General features: G+C 33.3%; 1 long non-coding RNA gene across 10 annotated transcripts in view; it reads left to right on the top strand.

Moving 5' to 3' along the window:
• The window catches only part of LOC103786954 (uncharacterized), a 461968-nt gene that overhangs the window by 192746 nt on the left and 247456 nt on the right, over positions 1 to 21766 (top strand). The gene's annotated exons all lie outside the window — the stretch shown is intronic.

The raw sequence follows: 21766 nt of genomic DNA, 5'->3' as shown, positions 1-21766 counted from the left end.
TATAATGATAATCTTAATTACCATCATCATTACTTGGCAGGGGGTGGGATGGTAGACCTTAAAGGTATTAGTTGCATTAAGAGAGAAAGAGCCAGGAGTGAAAGATAATGGTGTACAATGAAACCATATGCCATGGTGACAAACTGAAGGGGTTTTCAAGTTTGCCTGAATTTGATAGCTTTTTTTTTTTGCCACTCTTCCTAAGACTCCTTGATTATTTGTTCATGTGTCCTAAGGTTTGCTTGAGATGATAACCTGTGGAATTACATTGCAGATGCTCTCCATGATTTTCTAACACCTATTTTAAGTGCTGGATTCCTTTAGCCTTGGATTTATTTTCTTCTTTATCTGAGGCGTGTATTAGTAGAAATAAAACTGCAAATTCATTTTGCTTCTCATAAAAAGTACTTTTATTATAATAAATAATTTTAACTGATTTCTTTTGTCTTGAAATTATATAGTTTGAATATATGTGAATTATGTCTTAGAAGGATCACCTAGTGCTGGCCGGGCACGATGGCTCACGCCTGTAATCCCAGCACGTTGGGAGGCCAAGGCGGGGGCATCACAAGGTCAGGAGATCGAGACCATCCTGGCTAACACGGTGAAATCCTGTCTCTACTAAAAATACAAAAAAATTAGCTGGGCGTGGTGGTGGGCGCCTGTAGTCCCAGCTACTAGGGAGGCAGAGGCAGGAGAATGGCGTGAACCCAGGAGGCGGAGCTTGCAGTGAGCTGAGATGGCGCCACTGCACTCCAGCCTAGGCGACAGAGTGAGACTCCGTCTCAAAAAAAAAAAAAAAAAAAAAAGAAGGATCACTTAGTGCCTTCATAAACTGTTCTCTCATGACATTTTTCATTTTGAAATAATCAGTTTCCTTCTTGTGAACTGTAATCGGTAAAACAAAAACATTAATCAAGGCATTGAGACTGCTATTTCTAGTTTGACTAAAACTCTTGCAATAAAAATTTCCAAATTATCAGACATTTGAAAGATCTTGTGTATATTAGATTTGGTACATGACTAACATATTGTACAGCAATACCTTTTCATATTTTATAGTTGAAAATCCTCCAAACTAGATGTAAACATGTAAAAAATTATACTAATTGACAAAAAAGCTTTGGATTTGTAGGCAATTTCTAAATATAAAACTATAAAACTCTGGTCACTATTTAGCTATATTCTTACTGACTATACCATGAGTATGCATTAACCAAATGTATAAATATCTTGAAGTTATAAATATGCTTATTTTACTCCCCCAAAATTGTAATCTAAAATGAGTACTCATAAAAAAAGTAAATGACACAGTCCATGATTTCCTGTTTTCTAATGTTGTTTGCATCTAAAGAAAACAAATTGGCTACTTTGTAAAAAGTGGTAATTAATTGAATTACCACTGTTTTTACACTGCTTTTACCTGAGACTGAGTAATTTATAAAGAAAAGAGGCTTTATTGACTCACATTTCAGCATGGCTGGGGAGGCCTCAGGAAACTTACAAGGAAGTTGAAGGGGAAGCAAGATATGTGTTACATGGTGGTAACAGAAAGAGTAAAGGGGGAAATGCCACTTTTAAATGATCAGATCTCATGAGAACTTACTGTCACAAGAACAGCATGGGGAAACCCGTCCCTGTGATCCAGTCACCTTCCACGAGGACCCTCCCTCAACACATGGGGATTACAATTCGAGATGAGATTTGGGTGGGGACACAGCTAAACCATTTCATTAATAAAATGATTATGTCTATGTTTAATATAATAATTACAGAAGAATATACATATGTATGCAAAATAATGGATATTGTATATTCCTTAAGAAAATGTTTAGTTTATTAAAGTGAAACTTCAATGTAATCTATACATTTTTAAATTTAGTATGCTGATAAGTTTAATTATTTATTAAAATAAAGAGCTTTATTATATATTCCCATGATTATGTATTTATATATTTCTAAATGCATACATATAAAGTTATATTAATTTTTAAAAATTCTGTAAATGAGAGAGACAAATTTAAGGATACATTCAAAGTTAATGAAAATATTAACACAAAAGGTATATACTGTCTTTAATAAAGACTATTACGAATAAATTTAAAATTTAGGTTTTTCTATTATAAAATGCTCAAATTATTGTATGTCTATATAACAAAAGTTCCTTTTTATAGCCGATATAGTCTATTAAATTCTGTACTTCTGGCAAACTCTCAAGACATATTTATGAAACATTCATTATTTCTTAATTTTCAGTTTTTAAAAGTCACAGTTATTGCTATGCTTTAAGATAATATTTATAATAATTATATGTTGAAAAATTACAATTTATAATTATTTCTTGCCTCACTGACAATTCACTTCACTTATTTTCTTTCACTATCAGGCCCTAAATTCTGAATAATGAAACAGTCACAATGTCTTTTATGCTTGAATCTTGTATGTTTTTTTGTAATGGCCCTAAGTAACACAAAATTTCACTCCTTCATTTATAAATAAGAAGAACAAGATTAAGTTTGTTTTGACATTTTCCAACTTTCATTAATTCAAAACAATCGTGATAATAGATTTTGCGATAAAAGACTGATGAATCAAAAGAAAAGTTTATTTTTAGCTTAGTTATATATAAAGGAAAAGATTACTATATATATACTTCAATGATTGTGTGTTTTTCAGGTTAAAGAAAGTATATTCATGTTCATGCATAAATACTGGTATAATATCTATCAAGTGATTTTCTTTCTATGTTTCATAAATTAGGAATCATTATAATTCTTTATAACATACATCAAAAGACCTAATGGTTTTTCAGGGTCAGACTGTTCTTACTTCCAGGGTAATCTTTGACTATATCCTTATAAATCAATTGTGTGCTATAACTTAAAAGAAGATTCAACTCTTCCATTCTGCTAGTGCTGATTAACGTAACACATTAACCAGAGCTATTAGTTTTACTACCATGGCAGGGGTAAATTGACTAAATTTCTAAACCAGCATTGATTTGAAAACTTTAAAGGCATAGCCAAAGGTGTTTGTTTCTAGTGCATGTCTTACTTGCCTACAACATAATCTTGTCAAAGCTGTGAAGGTGGCATGGGGAACAGAACTAAATCCTGGAGGAGGCCTGTTGAGTATCTCCAAATGGGTTTTATACAATTGCCTCCAGCACTGAGATATATCAGTGTTTTCATTATTGTATGCTTATTCTCAGGGTGAATCAAAACTTTTCCCTGTCTGAAAGTCACAGCTTTCAGTAGACATTTAACAGTAAAATGTTACTTGGCCTTAAGCTTCTCAGCTGGAGAATCCCTATCGACCTCTCTAGTGATAGAGGAAGCGGTTTATTTTCACAGTCATTAAAGAATCAGAGTCTTATCCTTAAGCCCCAAAACTACGTTGTTCTTATCCTCTGTGGTCTTCTGAGAAAAATGAAAAGGAAATGGCGTTCTAAAATGCAAGCTTGCCAAATTCACCAAAGAGCCTTAATTGTCTTGGCCTAAGATGCTCCCTTTTGCCCTAATGACCATTAAATCTACTTCCTCATGATCATATAGATTATCTTCAAATGAGCTTGTCACAGTTCATTCAGTGAGAGGAGAACTTCAGTTTGCATTGTAGATTCCACCCTATTCAATGCAGACATAGCGAAATATTGTCAAAGTTTGATGTAATGTTCTCAGAATTATCATTAACATAGGGAAACTAAAAGTATTAATCATTGAATCAAAATGAAAGTACTACATGTGAAATTACTTTAAAATGGGGCCTAACGGTCAATTTAGAGCCTCAATTACGTTTATCAAAAAGCAGGAAAAAGTTATGTGTGAAGTTAAAAAACTAGCAAAGAAGAACAGAGTAACCAACAAAAAAGTAGGAATAAAGAAAAATAAAGATGAGTAGAAAATAATTAAATGAAAACACTAAAAACAGTAAGTTCAAAAAAACCAAAAGATGGTTATTAGAAAAAAAATTGTGTATAAATCCTTAGCAATAATAATTAATGAAGAGAAAAAGTACAAATATTATATAATATTTACACAATAAAGGTAACATGAACTGACATATATTAAAATTAAAAATAACCTAGGAGAAGTCTATGAACAATTTTATGCCAATACATTCCAGAACCTAGATGAAATAAATAATTTGTAGAAATGTAAGTGAGGAAATTTGAAGAAAAATTAGGAATCCAAGTAAATTAATAAAAATTAAATAAATTGAATCAAAATCTTGCTCAACAAAAGATACCATACCTTGGTGGTCTTAGAGATAAATTTTACCAAACTTCCCAGAAGAAAGATATTTCTAACATCTTTATTATAAATATGTGTATTTTTTTCAGAGAGCAGAAAAAGAGCAAAAGCTAGTCAGGTCATTTTATGAAATTACTATTATTTTGATAAAAAACTAAACAGCTATGGTGCAAGAAAAGAAAATTATAGACCAATTTGTTTAAGAAAGAAAATAATCAGGTCCTAGTTTACATACTCTCAGATCAGTTTCACCATTGTGTAAAACTCAATAATACATCTCAACCCAGTGATACATACCAGATATACAAGAAATTTTCAACATCAATAGATTAAAGAGGGTGGAGTCACTTTAGCAGATACAGACAAAGAAATTGGTAAGTTCAACACTCACCAGAAGAACACCATTAACAAATTAGGAGTGGAAAGAAACTTTATGAACCTGAAAAAATATATCAAAAAATTTTGATGGCAAGCTTACCAATGGTGAAACTGTACAAGCATTCTCAGTAAAGTCAAGAGCAAGAAAAAAGGCTGTCATTTTCATTTTTTTTGTAATGGAGGTCCTAACCAATACAATAAGGAAAGCAAATGGGGTTTAATATTGAAATGAGAATGTGTTCACTTCTTTTCTTCAGATGCCATAATTATCTATATAAAAACTCAAAAGAATCCATTAGAACTATAAGAATTGAGCAATTTCCTGAAGAAAAACATTTAAATAATTAATAACGTTCTTATGCACTAACAATTGCTAACAAGAATATATAATGTTCAAAACAATCCTATTTAAAGTAACATAAAATTTATAAGGTATGCAAGATTAAATCTAACAAACAATGCACAAGATCTATAGGGATAAATTAATAGAATAATATTAAATGATGTTAAAAAGGATAACTAATAATTACATTTACCTAGTATCTTAAAAGTTATCCCTTCCCAATTTATAACTGAATGCAATTATGATAAAAATTTTCTCCCTGTAAGTTGACATGGAAGAAAAAAGGTCCAAAAATAGACAACATGCTTCTTGAGAAGACTGAAGTCAGAAACCTTTTACTCATAGTTATCAAGATATCTACAACTATAGAAATTAAGATTGTGGCAAAATCATAAAAATCCAATGACGAGAGACCAGGATTAGTATTATGCATATAGATAGACAGACATATATATATCATATATATATGATAGATGATAGATAGATAGATGGATAGATAGATGATAGAACAGTCAGAGATACAGATAGAATGGCACAGTGAAATCCTAAGTGCAAAGAAGATCATTTTAATAATTATTTGGTGCTTGGATGATTGATCATATGTGTTAAAAAACAAAAAATGATACACTTATCTCAAGCTGTAGCAAAAGAATTTTGGAGGTGGAATAAAGACCTCAATATGAATATTAGATTTTAGCATTTCTGAAAAAAATACAGGACAATATCTTGATGACATCAAATTCTAGAGAGTAGTTACCTCTGAGATAGAGGGATGCAAAGGTATATAAGGAAAAGCATACAGATTATTTCAACTAAGTTAATACTTTTTTATTCCTTAAAAAGGTTTTAGGCTGATAGAATATCTAACATAAAATTATAGATCAAGCGATGATAAATTTTTCATAATATAACAACATTTTTTTCCATACGTTTGAAACATTGAGAATAACAAAATAAAGAATGTACTAATCTTGGATTGCATCCTGAACAAAGAGAATAATTTACTGCTTCTGTAATTGGGTCATTCTTTTTATTAGTGAGGTATAATTGAGGCTAAAGGTGAACAAGAATGTGGAAGGTGTACCTTTAAAATGGTAAACTTCACTTTGACAGAACAAATAGATATGTATTGTATAATAGCAGCTTTAAGGAAATGATAAGATTATCCAGTTATTCTTTGATTTAAAACATAACCTTTTAAATTATATATTGAGTAGACATAAGAAATATTGAAATTTGGAAACAGGTAAATGTTTTGAAGGGAATTTAGCAGATAAAACTGAAATGTGAGAAGTACTTTACAATTCATAGATTATAAATTATGTAGGCTGATGTTAGCTTATGAAGTGTAATTCCATGAATAGATTAATTTTTCTTCTGTCTTTTCACTCAGAAATTGAAGGTGAAATAATATTTTGTTTAGTATAAAATATGTATGTAAGATGGAGATGTTAATTTTCTTTCTAACCATTTTCTCTGAAGTGGATAATAAAAGCTACTTCATGAATTTTCTCTTTAAAAGCTATTTCTCTGGATTGAAAGAACTTGATCTAAAAAATGTAGATATTAGATATTGCAGGTAAACACTATTCAAATAACAATATAATATGCATTTTTTACTGTTATCTTGATTGTTTTAATATTTGTAAACAAAATATTGGCGGGGATAGAAAAAAATTAGGGTAATAATTACACAGTCCATGGATAATGATATTCACAGTATCATTTTTGTCTCTTCAGGTTGAAGGTAAAGTCTTCACACATAAATGTCATATTTCATAAGTATCTTATAGGTGCAGCAAATACATTGTGAGGGACCAGGGTTCTCCTTCAACTGGCTAAATGTTCAGTGCAATTTGTATGTTTTTGTCAGTTTATATTTTGCCTGTTGTATAAATTTTATCTGAATTAACTACAAAATATATTAGGGATTGTATTAGTCTTCTATTGCTGCATAACAAATTACCACAAGTGTAGGGGCTTAAAACAACACAAATTTACTCTGTCACAGTTTCTGTGGATCAGGAAACCAACACATTTTTATTGGGTCTTCTTCTCAGAATCTCACAAGGCTGAAATCAGGGTGTCAGCTGTGGCGGGATTGTTCATGTGGAGCTTAGGATCCTCTTCCAAGCTCATTCAGATTATTGGCAAAATTCAATTCATTGCAGTTGTAGGCCTTGTGACAGCTTGTTTCTTCAAGGCCAACAGGAAAATTCTGACTTATGTCTGCTAAGATAGTCTTTTTTTTTGAGATGGTGTGTCACTATTGTTGCCCAGGCTGGAGTGCAGTGGCACGATCTCCATTCACTGCAACCTCTGCCTCCCAGGTTCAAGTGATTCTCCTGCCTCAGCCTCCTGAGTAGCTGGAGTTACGGGCATGCACCACAATGCTCAGCTAATTTTTTTTTCTTAATTTTTAGTAGAGATGGGGTTTCATCATGTTGGTCAAGCTGGTGTCAAACTCTTGACCTCAGATGGTCCACCTACCTTGTCCTCCCAAAATGCTGGGTCTACAGGCGTGAGCCACCGCACCCAGCCGAAGTCTTGTATCATGTAATCTAATTAAAGGAGTGAGTATCCCATCATATTTACAAGCTCTGCCAACAGTGGAGCAAAAGAGATTATATAGGATGTGCATATCAGGGGGTTGGAATCTTAGGGCTATCGTAGAATTCTGTCTACTACCAGGTTATTTATGTTCTCATCCTTAATTTAACTAATATAAAAAACCCTCCAAACATTAATTAACTAAAATCCTTGTTTCTCCTCTCCTTTGCTTAATGCTGTGTAACTCAAAGAGCTATTTTCTGATAATAACTTGCACAGCTAGCTAGCAGTAAGTATGTTTCTAATCTTTGAATTAAATTTGGGGAAGAAGATAGCTGCAGTTTACCTCATGTCACTTAAGGATGGTGAAATAGTGTCTGCATTTAGAAATACATATAATGTTGTTAATCTCATTTGTCAATCATAATAAATCACCTGGTAGAAACTAGTATTAAAATTAATAAAATCTGAAAACTTTTAGAGAAAATTGTTAGTACTGATTATAGTTGAAGAGCAAAATTCATAGACTGAAATAGACAAGATTTTTCTTGGAGATATGTAAAACTAGACTTTAAAATTTAGTGGCATTTGATAGTGAGTGATTTGGGGGACAATTCTTATTGTTAGACAAGACACTACAAAAATGTTATGTTCATCTTGGCTTCTTCTTAAGTGATACCAGGCTTTGGCTTTTAAAAACAAAAATTATGAAGTGGACTAGTCATGAAAACATTTTCTCTTTTCTTTATTTGAAGTATTTATTTGAAGGGAGAGGATTTAGTTTCATTTTCTAAACTAGAATTATTTTTACTGATGGTGAAGTTGGTTGAGACAATAAAAAATAAATGAGTAAGTCAAAATCCTGTGTTTTGTATTATTGGCCAGTTTCAGGGCCTGGTAAATCAACAGTGAAGAAACTTCAAAGAAAAGGCAATAAAAAGTTTCAAGTCTATATAAATCTTATGTGAATCTTTCAGAAATCTTTTCACATAAGTCAAAAATAATTCTATAATGGGATAAAAGTACTGTCAGAAGAAATAGATTAGAGAAAGAAAAAAAAATCTTATAAGTTCAAACCTACTCCCGAGGGCCAGAGAACCCAGGTATCATCTCTTGTTAGGCCGGCTGGATTAATTTATATCATATTATTGAACCCCTGCAATGCAACAAGTGAGAAGTCTTCATACCTCTAACCTCTGTGCTACTGTTTTTTAGTATCTGCTTCAACTCACAGATTTTGTGGTTAGTACTGGCAGGTTTCTTAAAGTGTGAGATTAACAAATAGTAATTCTCGTGTTGTTAAAAATGACATAAATAACTTTAATAAATGAAGAGCTAGTTTTCTGAAATTTTTCAAATTATATTTCCACTAGAGCAAATGTAAGACATGAAAATTATGTGAAATTTCAAAATTTTGGTATTATGATTTATTATATTAATCATTAATTTTATGATGCAGATCCTATTGTATTTTGTGACCTATAATGCAAATTATAATTTTGATCTAAATGCTTCTTATTTTTAACTAGCATTTACACTGAAGCTTACATAGTTTCACTAAGGCTTTAATTAACCTCACTTCTAAATTTTATAATTTTTTTATAAACAATATAAGAAACGTCCTTTATCAGTGGTGGCAAAGACAAAAAACGGCACATGAAGGAGCAACGGATAATTCTGCCTAAATAAATTCTTGAGAGTTTGAGAAATGCTTACATTCTAGTAAGAATTGAAAATGTTGAACTTCTTTCTTATTACACATTTTATAATGGAAGTTATATATTTAGACTGTGATTCATCCTTTTCTTTCACAAATTTTTAGACATAGGATTATGTAAGATGGCTATATGTGTTTTCACTCTTCATTGTACAAAACCTGAATCAAAACTTTACTTTGGCACGTTATCACAGTTTTTCAGTATCCCACATATTTTAATTACTAGATAATATAGAATCAACAGAAGCACATTTAAAATCATCTCGGTGAAAATAAAGATGAGTCAAAGATTATTTAAAAATCGCATTTTTTGCATTATGTTGAAATGACAGTTAAGCAATTTTCCAGAAATGTAAGTTTTTTTAAATAGATGTCAGTCAATTTCAAGCAATTGGCTTAAATTTTTGTGGCAATGACATTTAGTAAGCATGTCATGTATTTCCAGAAATTAGAAATAATGTCTTGCAAGAAATAACTCAATGAGAGCTGAACTGAAGAAGATCAAGACAGAAAAAACCATTCAAAGATCAAGGAGTACAGGAGCTGGCTTTTTGAAAAAATTAATAAGCAAGATAGGCCACCTAGCTAGATTAACAAAGAAGAAAAGAGAGAATATCTAAATAAACATGATCAAAAACACCAAAGATGATGTTACACTGATCCCACAGAAATACAAATAACCATGAGAAATTACTGTGGATACCTCCATGCACATAAACTAGAAAACCTAGAAGAGATGGATAAATTCCTGGACACATACAACCTCTCAAGACTAAACCAGGAAGGAATTGATTCCCTGAATAGACCAATAACTTCCAAAATGAAATAAGTAATAATAGCCTACCAACCAAAGAAAGCCCAAAACTAGACAGTTTCACAGCTGAATTCTACCAGATATATTAACAAAGAAGAGCTGCCACCATACCTACTGAAACTATTCCAAAAAGTCGAGGACTAGGGACTCCTCCCTAACTCATTCTATGAGGCCAGCCAGCATCATCCTGATACCAAAATCTGTCAGAGACAAAACTAATAAAAGAAAACTTCTGGCCCATATGCTTGACGAACTTTGATGCAAAAACTTCAACAATTCAATTTGCAAATTGAATGCACCACTGCAGGGATCAAAGTAGGCTTTAACCCTGGGAAGCAAGGTTGGTTCAACATATGCAAATTGTAAATGAAATGCGTCACATCAACAGAACAAAGATAAAAATCTCATGATTATCTCAATAGACGCAGAAAAAGCTTTCAATAAAATTCAACATCCCTCCATGATAAAAACTCTTAAACTAGGTATTGAAAGAACATATCTCAAAATAATAAAAGCCATCTATGACAGACACACAGTCAACATTATACTGAATGGGCAAAAGTTGGAAGTATTCCTGTTGAAAATCAGCACAAGACAAGGATGTCCTTAAAATTCATAGGGAACCAAAGAAGAGCCCAAATAGCCAAGGCAATCCTAAATAAAAAGAACAAAGCTGGAGGCATCATGTTACCTGACTTCAAACTATACTACAAGGCTGCACTAACCAATACAGCATGGTATTGGTACAAAAACAGACACCTGGACCAATGGAACAGAATAGATAGCTCATAAATAAGGTTGTACACCTACAACCATCTGATTTTCAACAAAGCTGACAAAAACAAGCTTTTGAATAGGATGACCTGTCCAATAAATGGTGCTGAGATAATTGGATAGCCATAAACAGAAGATTGAAACCGGACCCCTTTCTTACACCAAATACAAAAATCAATTCAAGATGAATTAAAGACTTACATGCAAAACCCAAAGTGATAAAAATCCTGGAAGACAACCTAGGCAATACCATTCTGGACATAGGAATGGGCAAAGATTTCATGGAAAAGTCACCAAAAACCATTCCAACAAAAGCAACAATTGACAAATGGGATCTAATTAAACTTAAGAACTTCTGCTCAGCAAAATAAATTATCAACAGAGCAGTCAGAAACCCATAGAATGGGAGAAAATTTTGAAAACTATGCATCTGATAAAGGTCTAATATCCAGCCTCTAAAAGGAACTTAAACAAATTTACAAGGAAAAAAAAACATTAAAAAGTGGGCAAAGGACATGAACAGACACTTTTTAAAAGAAGACACACATGCATCCAACACACATATGATAAAAAGCTCAATATCACTAATCATTAGAGAAATGAGAATCAAAAACTGCAATGAAATACCATCTCACATCAGCCAGAATGGCTAGTATTAAAAAGTCAAAAAATAACAGATGCTGGTGAAGTTGCAAAGAAATGGGAATGCTTATACACTGTTGCTGAGAGTGTAAATGAGTTCAGCCATTGTGGAAAGCAGTGTGGTGATTCCTCAGAGACCTAAAAACAGAACTACCATTCGACCCAGCAATCCCATTACTGGGTGTATACCCAAAATAATAGAAATCATTCTACCATAAAGACATGCATGTGTATGGTCATTGCAGCACTATTTACAATAGCAAAGACATGGAATCAACCTAAATGCCTATCAATGGCAGACTGGATAAAGAAAATGTGATACATATACATCATGTAACACTACACAGCCATAAAAAGAAGAAGATCATGCCCTTTTGCAGGAGCATGGATGGAACTAGAGGCCATGATCCTTAGCAGACTAATGCAGGAACAGAAAACCAAACACTGCATGTTCTAACTTTTAAGTGGTAGCGAAATGATGAGAATACATGGACACAAAGAGGGGAGCAACAGACACTGGGGCCTACTTGAGGGCGGAGGTTGGGAGGAGGGAGAGGATCAGAAAAAATAGCTATTACAAATAGGCTTACTACCTGGGTAATGAAATAATCTGTAAAACAAACCCCCGTGAAATGAGTTTACCTATATAACATACCTGCCTATGTACCCCTGAACCTAAAATAAAAGTTAAAAAAAGAAATCATATCTTGAATTAAACTAAATTCTTTTGAGATATATCATGCCTGCAAGGAGACAGGAAATTGATGTTTGAAATAAAATGAATATATTAAAATGTGCAAAGCTGGATTTTAATAAAAAATTTTAAAAAGGAATAATAATGTTACAGCAAAGCAATTACTCTCCTACATATTGATTATCTTCAGCAACTAAAACTAATCGGTCTAAGTAACAAATGAGCTTATAAGTAGTTTAAAGATAGAATATAGAAATGTAGATAATTGCTTGTGTTCCTTTGAAGTGGGGAGTGGTATCCTTTTCACCTTCATTTCCAAAAGAAAATGTGCAAGCTATTTAGTTCTGATGAATTAATCTGAACTCAAAATTAATCAAGCATTTTTTTCTTCTTAGAATATTCAATTGTTAAGTACAAATGACTGGAGTCAGTTTTAAAATCCCTCGGAATTAAAATGGGGAAAGTGGAGGAGTATTAATGATAGTGCAGATGACTTTGGAATAAAAGTTTAGAGAAAGAAGAGCAAGCTCCTGAATTAAGCTCTGTAAATAAAATGTTTATATTAACAAGCTATGATCATTCAGAAACATATGAACTCAAGCAAGTATTTGTATTGTATCAAATATAATACAAGTTGTATTTGTATTGTATCAAATATAATACAATACAAATTGTATTTGTATTGTATCAAATATAATACAATACAAATTATATTTGTATTGTATCAAATATAATACAAATTGTATTTGTATTGTATCAAATATAATACAAATTGTATTTGTATTGTATCAAATATAATACAAATTGTATTTGTATTGTATCAAATATAATACAAATTGTATTTGTATTGTATCAAATATAATACAAATTGTATTTGTATTGTATCAAATATAATACAAATTGTATTTGTATCTAATCCACTTTAGTCAACTTTTAAAATAGAAAAATACAGTTATTTCTACAGTCTACATTCTCCATTCCATTGCTAGCTCTGTTAGTTATAATTGACATTGCTTAATCTACTGAAGCAATTTAATCTTCAATTTTTCTATATTTATATAATAGTGGGGCATGTATTGACAAAGAGGTTGCATTATCATAAATTTTATTGTCAGAAATGTTATCATTAAGAGTAAATACATTTCTAATTCTGCCCCTGACCTGCTATAAGATGTTTAGGAAGGGACTCTCCAATGAGATGACATTTGAGTTGAGACCTAAGTGGTGAGAATGGTGAAAGGCAGCCAGTCCTACAAAGATTAGGAAGAAACAGTAATAAGCAAGGGAAGAGAAAATAGAAGTTGAGAATGAACTTAGAGTGTTAAAGGAACTGAAAGAAGTCTGCAGGACTGGAGTGCAGTGAACTTGGGAAAGCCCAGGATGAGATACATGTGATTAGGAAGGCAGAGGCCAGATCATGTTGATTTTTATACATCAAAGTTATGATTCTGAATTTTATTCTTAGGGCAATGAGAAGGAATTCCACTGAGGGTTTAATATATTTTTTCATTATGAAATATGTCATGCATGCAAAAGAGTGTGTATCTACTGCTTAATAAATAGAATGTTGCCTACATCAACAAATAGCGCTGAAGCCTACTTATTCCTTAGTAATAGGATTCCCCTGTCGCTCTCCCCATCTGAATTTTATGTTTGCATTCCATATACCTTCCTTCTAGTTATTTTATGTGCTGCAAATATAGTTTAGTTTTCCTCTTTTTGAATTATAAATATTGAATTCACATTGTATATATTCCTCTGTGACTTGCTTTTTTGCCTCAATATTTTATATTTGTATTTTTTCTGCTAGATATTATTTTATTGCATTACTACACCACAATTTATTGACCTGATCTATTAGTGATTGATCCTTGATGATTTCCTCCCCCACCCCATTTTTTGCTCTAAAGAAAAATACAGCTGTGAACAAACTTGCACTTGTTCCCAGATGCATATATGTAAGACTTTGTCTAGAGAATTGTTGCATGTAGGACATATGCATCTCCAACTTTAGTAGGAGATACAAAATCATTTTTCAAAGCAACTCTACCAATTTACGTATGTACCAGCAGAGGACAAAAGTCTGAATTCTTGATATCCTCTCTAACACTTGATATTGTCAAATTTTAATTTTTAAAATGAAATCCAATGAGATAAAATGCTAACTCCTTACGATTTTACATTAAATTTCTCTGGCCGTCAGTAAGGTCAAGCAGTTTTACGTTTCCTTTTTTTGTTTACTTTTTTCATATACTTTGTCATTTTTCTACTGATTTGTAAGTGTGTGTGGTTTTAAGATATGTTCAAAATATGAGCCTAATTTAGTTTATGATCTCAGTTATATTTGTAGCAAATATCTTGATACAATTTGGCTGTGCCCCCACCCAAATCTCACCTTGAATTGTAATAATCTCCACATGTCAAGGGCAGGGCCAGGTGGAGATAATTGAATCATGGGGGTTGTTTCTCCCATACTGCTCTACTGGTAGTGAATAAGCCTCTTGAGATCTTACGGTTTTATAAATGGGAGTTACCCTGCACAAACTCTCTTGCCTGCTGCCATGCAAGATATGACTTTGCTCTTTATTCATCTTCTGCCATGACTGTGAGGCCTCCCCAGCCATGTGGAACTGTGAGTTGATTAAATCTCATTCCTTTATAAAGTACCCAGTCTTGGGTATGTCTTTTTTAGCAGTGTGAGAACAGACTAATACATATCCTTCACTCTGTGGCTTTTCTTTTAATTCTCTCAATGATATTTTTGATGAAAATATATTCTTAATTTTAATGTGGTCTAATTATAAACCAACTTTTTATGGTTAATGCTTTTATAATCTTGTTTAAAAAGACTTTTGATACCTCAAGTCACAAAATTTATTATCCTATATTACCTTCTATGAATTCTATTTTATTTTTCCTTTTACATACAGATTTACAATTACTAAGAATCTAGTTTAGTCTTTGATATGAGACCAACTTTCCTTTTGTCTTATATGGATATGCAGTTGTATACTGCTTCTACTCTTACTTTTTTTCTTTTTTTCTGAGATGGAGTCTTGCTCCATCACCCAGGTTGGAATGCAGTGGCACCATCTCGGCTCACTGCAACCTCAGCCTCCCAGGTTCAAGCGATTCTCCTGCCTTAGCCTCCTGAGTACCTGGGACTACAGGTGCACACCACCACACCTGGCTACTAATTTTTGTGTTTTTAGGAGAGACAGGGTTTCACCATGTTGGCCAGGCTGGTCTCAAACTCCTGATCTCAAGTTATCTGTGGGCCTTGGCCTCCCAAAGTGCTGGGATTACTAGCGTAAGCCACTGCACCCAGCCTCTCTTCTTGTTTATAATTATTTCCTTGTGTGTTTAGTGATATAAGTAATTTTAAAAAATCATCCATACCTGCTATAAACTAAATATTTGTGCCCCCCCTAAAAATTCGTATGTTGAATTCTAACCCACAATGTGATAGTATTAGGAGGTGAGACCTTCAGGATGTGATTATGTCATTAGGGTGAAGTCCTCATAAATGGGATTAGTGTCCTTATAAAAGAGATCCTGAAGAGCTCTCTTGCCCCTTTGACCATGTGAGGACATGGCAGAAAGATGGCCTTCTATAAACCTGAGGGCCTTCACCTGACATGAAATCTGCCAGAACCTCGATATTGAACTCCAGCACTGTGAGAAATAAATTTTGTTGTTTACAAGCCACTGTATCTGTGGTATTTTGCTAAAGTAGCCTAAATGAATTAAGACACTGTGGAAGGAAAATAAAATCTCAGAACCTCAAACTTACTATGCTAAAAGAAAAAGTTAAGCTTGGAAATTGTGTCACACACACACAAACTTCTTTCCCTTTTCTTCCTAAACAGATGTCTCCCCAGGTGGCCTCCCTCACCCTGACAATGTAAATAACGGCTTATCTTCATAGGTATGGGATCAGAGGAGACTAGAAATCATCCCATCGCCCACCTTGAGACAAATACATGTTTGACTTATTCCTCTACACAATGTTTATTTTACGTAAAGTGCAGATTTACTAAGCATGAGATGAATACATAACTGACTATTCATCTACCCCCTTCTTTCCACAGGCAACATGTGGATTCAATGAACATTACTCATAGCCTCGAAAGAATGCAACCTCTTGTCTCATTTGTCTACATTCCCGCTTTTTTTTTTCTTTCCTCCCTCCCCTCCTGCTTGCATTTTCCCCTTTAAATATTGAAGCACTCAAAACTGTCTTTGGAGAAATCATGAATCACACATGTTCCTGTGATTTTGTGTTACTCTTTCCCAAATGTGTCCTTCAATCTTGACAGAATGAACCTCTAAATTGGTTGATAATCACCTTTGTTTTTTTTTGATTTACAACACATCTTATTGCTTTGTTTTGCCACATTTGTTGCAAATCAAGGATCCACAGACACCCCAGTTATCTCTTTTGTAGATAATTTTTTGATTTTAAAATTTTAAAATTTATTTTTACGTGGTAAAAATACGTAATGTAAAATTTACCATTTTAACCATTTTAAGGATACAGTTCAGTGGCATTAAGTGCATTCACATTGTTTTACAGCCATCACAATCATTCATTTCAGAAATTTTTCATCTCCCCATAATGAAACTCTGTTGTAATTGTTATTATTACTTATTGATAGATAATGTATATATTTCCAGGGTACATGTGATATTTTGATACAGTCATATAATATGTGAATTTTCAAATCAAGATAATTGAGATATCAATCACCTTAAACATTTATCTTTTACTTTTGCTGGGAGCATTCAAATTATTCTCTTCTAGCTATTTGGAAATATACAATATATTATGTACTATAGTTACTTTACTGATTTATTGAACGCTAGGTCTTATTTCTTCTATCTAACTGTATTTTTGAACCCATAAATCAACCACTGTTCATGCACCCCTCCCCTGTACCTTCTCAGCCTTTGGTAACCATCAGACTATTTTCTATCTTCCTGAGATCCAGTTTTTTAGGTCTCACATATGAGTGAGAATATGTAACATTTGTCTTTCTGTGCCTTGCTTATTTTATTTAACATAATTACCAACAATTCCATTCATGTTGCTGCAAATGACAGACTTTCATTCTTTTTTATGGTTGAATAATATTCCATTGTATAGCTATACCATATTTTTTAAGTTCATTTATCTGTTGATGGAGACTTAGATTGATTCTATGTTTTGGCTAATGTGAATTCTATGTTTTGGCTAATGTGAATACTGCTGCAATATAGATGAGAGAAGAGTACAGACATCTCTTTGACATATTGATTTCCTTTCTTTTGGGTATACATTCAGTAGTGAAATTGCTGGATCATATGGTAGTTCTGATTTTTAGTTTTCTGAGGAAAATGCATACTGTTTTCCTTAGTGTCTCTGTTGATTTTTAAGTCTTTAACAAATTTTTATTTCAATACATTAGGTGTATATTTCCTTTTTTCTTTTGTATGGAGGCTTGGGATCAATTTTTGAAACTCAGAAATGGCTTATCACATGAATTCCATATCTTCTAATGTGTCTTTGAATTATTATTATTATTATTATTTTGAGACAGTTTCTCTCTTGTTGCCCAGGCTGGAGTGCAATGGTGTAATCTTGGCTTACCGCAACCTCCACCTCCCGGTTCAAGCAATTCTGCTGCCTCAGCCTCCTGAGTAGCTGGGATTACAGGCATGCACTACCATGCCTGGCTAATTTTGCATTTTTAGTAGAGATGGGGTTTCTCCATGTTTGTCAGGCTGGCCTTGAACTCCCAACCTCAGGTGATCCTCCCACCTTGGCCTCCCAAAGTGCTGGAATTGCAGGTGCAAGCCACCCACCTGGCTGAAAAATGAGTGTCTTAATCAGTTTTGTGCTGCTGTAACAATACCTGAGTCTGGGTTACTTACAAAGACAGAAATGTCTTGGCTTACCGTTGTGGTTGGAAAGTCCAAGATCAAGGAGTTGGCGTCTTACAAGGGCCTTCTTGCTGTGTCATCACATAGTGGAGGGTAAGAGGTTGGGTGAGAGGCAGAGAAAGGAGTGGGGGAAGAGAGAGAGGACTGAATTCATCCTTTTATAATGAACCTACTCTAGTGATAACAAACCCACTCCTACAATAGTGGCATTAATCCATTTATAAAGCTCAAGCCCCCACTGTCTTATCACCTTCTTATACGCTCCACCTCCCAACACTGTTGCACTGGGGATTAGGTTTCCAATACATGCTTTTAGGGAGACACATTCAAATCATAGTAATGAGTTATTTACTCATATGCAACATTTAATTTATCTTTGTTTTAGTGAGATTTAAAAATTCCTGATATATGAAAGGCTTGAACAGCATATGACTTTTTTGAGCAGATAATAATTTAATACAGAAGTCAAAAGTTGAGGTCAAGTTAAATGCTTTCTTTGTCATAATAGGACATTAATTTTATAGTCAACTCAATAGATTATTTCTTTTATAACTATTATGCCTATTACCATGGTATATGTTTATCCCACTATTTTTATCTCCCTCTTTAGAGAAATAGACATTAACCTACTATTTGATTAATATATAAATGTATAATTTTTGAATGCTTATTATTCATCATCACTTATAAAATTTGTATGATTTTACTTTGCTTATAAATGTAGATATAACTCATTCAGAAATTGGTTTATTTTAACTTTATCTTAACTCTATAACCTATGTGATAAGTGATGCTCATCTACTTTTTAATCACAGATGAGGTCTAATTAAAAATATGACATACCTCTATTTTTCCTATTTCTCACAAATTAAATATTGGTTTGTGAAACATTTCAAGGTAAGAGATATTTTTGTATGAATTCATATATTACCAACGTTTTCCAAGCTACCTGTTCAGTCAGGTATCACCTCAACAACACTGTCTCAACTAAATGGTTTAAAATTACATTTTATTCTTCCAGTAATAGCTTAGTGCAATTGCTGGCTGTGCTTCTGGCTGCAGGCATGTAAACCAGCAAGGGAAGCAGTACTCTAAATGTCTCATTCTGGGCCCACAGTACTTGGGGCCTTTTTTTTTTTTTTTTTAAACTGCGAGGTAGAAAATCCCCAACGTGAGTGGAAATCTCAAAGCTTGAGTGCAAAATGGATACGCCAATAGTTTTGTGCTCAGAACTGATTACATTCCAATGGCTAAAACATGTCATATGACCAAGCCCTATATCAGTGAGGTAGGAAATGTATTCCCTGAAGGTTTAGGATAAGAATAAATATTTGCTGAACATCATCTAATCTACCACATTTCCCTTTGACTGTCAATTAATAGCTACATGGCTTACAACAAATGTAATTGGTATGCTTTGGTGACCAAACAAAAGTTTACATTCAGGGAAAAATCCAATTATATATTCATAAATAATATCTTGATTTACATTTCTTTGTGTTGATTCTTGGAAGAAATATTTTTCTTTTCCTGAAATAATGTTCATCAGAATTTTTTCACTAAAATGCATATTACACAGTAGTCCCCCCTTATCCAGGCTTTTGCTTTTCATGGTTTCAGTTACCCATGATCAACTGTGATCTGAAAATAGATAAGTATAGTATAGTAACATATTAAGAGAGAGAGACGACATTCACATAATTTTTATTATTATAATGGTTATATGGTTATATTTTATTAGTAGTTATTGTTAATCTTTTACTGTGCCAATTTATAAATTAAACTTTATCACAGGTATGTACGTATAGGACAAATTATAGTATATATAGGGTTTGGTACTATCTGCAGTTCCAGGCATCCACTGGGGTTCTTGGAACATATCCCCTACAGATAAGGGAGGACTTCTGTATATTTTTACCCTCAAACTATCTGACTTTACAACTTGATCTGTGAGCTCTGTGCAGAGATTAAAGTTGTCATGAAAATAAGATAAAACTGTCAATGTTTTGTAAACATTGTGGGAAAGGAATTCATTTTCTAATGTTTTATAGGTCATGTAATTTCTATTTTAATTTGTGATGTTATACCTATTTTCTGTGGGAAATTATAGACTCAAATACATATACATTATTTATTCAATATAAATCCTAAACAGTTTAGTGCTGACAAAGTATGTCATCATCTTGCAATTTTAGCCTGAATTCAGTCATTTGTGACAGCATCACTTGTTCACTCTCTGTCCAAATTCTAAAATTTGCAAAATATTGCTGTATCAAGAGAACAATTTTTCTTTTCATTTCCTGGGGTAAGATAAATTGACTGTTGTTTGGGAGTGCAACTGATGGTGTTTCATAGAATTCTGCCAAAAAGTACCTTTCCACTCTGACCATCTTTTAATTGTTGGTGTTCTTCATGGCTGTCTTTTGGAAACTTTCTTCATTCTTTCCTAGGTAATATCATCATCTCCCATGGTTTCACTAAATCCATGTGCTAATGATGCTAGTAAATATAGTTCATATGTCTTTCCCAAGTTCGAAATCTATAAGTTATTGATCATAACTATACAAATATATCATAAACAACTTAAACATATTAAAAATTGCTTATTATGTTTGTTGTCCAAACTCACTGTTGTTTCTTTCTTTCTTTTTTTTTTCACAACGGAGTTTCACTCTTGTTGCCCAGGCTGGAGTACAATGGTGCGATCTCAGCTCACTGCGAACTCCACCTTCTGGGTTCAAGCAATTCTCCTGCCTCAGCCTCCCAAGTAGCTGGGACTACAGGCATGTGCCACCACACCTGGCTAGTTTTGTATTTTTAGTAGAGATGTAGTTTCACCATGTTGGCCAGGCTGGTCTCAAACTCCTGACCTCAGGTGATCCACCCACCTCAGCCTCCCAAAGTGCTGGGATTACAGGCATGAGCCACTGCACACAGCCATGTTCTTTTAATTCTATTTGGTTAATGGTATTGCTGCTCACATAGTTTCATAAGCAGGAAAATTCAGTGTTCCAGAAATAAATAGCCAGGCCACATCTGAATTTTTGAGAATAGATTATCTACTCTCCCGACTCTCAGAACTTAAATCGTAAGCAAGATGGTATGAGGGAGGTGGGGCTGTTGAGAGGTGATTAGGTAATGAGGGTGGAGCCCTCATGAATAAGATTAATTCCTTTATAAAAAGAGAAGGGGACATAGAATATTTTTCTTTGTTTTTTCCACGTGAAGATAAAATGGGAAAACATCTGTCCAAAAATCAAGAAGAGGGCTTTTAACAGAACCAATCATGCTGGTACCCTTATTTCAGATTTCTCATTTTCCAGAACTGTGAGAAATAAATTTCTGTTGTTTAAGCCAGTCAGTCTATGGTATTCTGTTATAGCTGCCCTAAATGACACAACAATGTGTTAACAAACAAATCCATAACTTAACGCTTTAAAACAATATATTATTCTCACTGCGATTCCTCTGGGTTGATGGGCTCAGCTGGGAAGTTATTATTTGGACATTCTTACAGTTTCAATCAGATTTTGGATTTGGATTGAAGCCATCTGAAAGATTGACTGGGCTAGTTATTCAAAATGCCTTAGTCAGATGGCTGACAGTTGATGCTCAGTTTGTGCCATTTGGCAGATCACTGCAAGTGGCTTCTTCGGGTAACTTGGACTTCTCACAACAT

This window comes from Pan paniscus, chromosome 13 (assembly GCF_029289425.2).
Source record: "Pan paniscus chromosome 13, NHGRI_mPanPan1-v2.0_pri, whole genome shotgun sequence".
Classification (NCBI taxonomy): Eukaryota; Metazoa; Chordata; class Mammalia; order Primates; family Hominidae; genus Pan; species Pan paniscus.
Note: the sequence above shows the minus strand (reverse complement) of the source record. Positions and strands in the feature narration are given on the sequence as shown.